The sequence below is a fragment of the Xiphophorus hellerii genome, chromosome 22 (genome assembly GCF_003331165.1).
Source record: "Xiphophorus hellerii strain 12219 chromosome 22, Xiphophorus_hellerii-4.1, whole genome shotgun sequence".
In the NCBI taxonomy this organism is placed as follows: Eukaryota; Metazoa; Chordata; class Actinopteri; order Cyprinodontiformes; family Poeciliidae; genus Xiphophorus; species Xiphophorus hellerii.
Genome location: NC_045693.1, coordinates 27,098,367 through 27,099,277, shown reverse-complemented (window position 1 = coordinate 27,099,277; position 911 = coordinate 27,098,367).

Below are 911 nucleotides of genomic sequence, written 5' to 3'. Positions count from 1 at the left end.
GAAACACTTTATATTAATATAGAACGATCCTTTATTGGTCCTTCAGTAGAAACATTGATTTGCATCAACATGAAATCAACAGGCAAATGGAAGAACAATAAATATAAGCAATTATAATAAAATAAAATTAATTACATGACTGAGTCAGAGGTATATAACATGTCAACACTTATACTGTTATCTACAGTGTCACCAAAAAGGGAAGTGATACTTTTATGTGATATATGTTTGTAAATGCACTACAAAAAGACTAAAGCTTATCAAGAATTTGACTCATTTCTAGTGCATATATTTTAGTTCACTTGAATTAAAACAAGGCTAACTTACAAGTAACTTCTCAGCAAAATACATAAGCCTGTTTTAAGTCAATAGTTCTTAAAGCAGGAGAAATGACTTATGTGAAATAATCTGCAAGTGGAACTAGTACTGTTTTCTATCAAGAATTATTGACTTAAAACAAGCTTGTATATTTTGCTAAAAAGTTACTTTTAAATTAGTTTTGTCTTATTTCAAATATTTGAACTATAAATTAGACCAAAAATACTTGCTAAGATTTTGTGTGTTTTTGCAGTGCGAGGGCTGCTGTCAAGTATTTTTCTTAGTATCTGTACTGCAATGGAAATCTTTGTGACAACCCAAGTACATACAGAGCATTTTAGAACCTCATCACATCCAGATAAAAGTATTGGATAACCTTCTTATAACCTCTCGTCATTCTGCACCATGTTTAAAGTCAGGGTTAAGATCAGCTGGATCTGACAAATGATAAACACCAAACCAACAACCTTTCAACACATGCAGCTTCATTTCATCTGAACACTCTCTCTGGGTGCAGAACTCCTTCCAGTAAGTGTGGATTTGAAATATTAAAGGGAGACTTTAAAAATGTAAAAACCAAAACTTTTTTATGA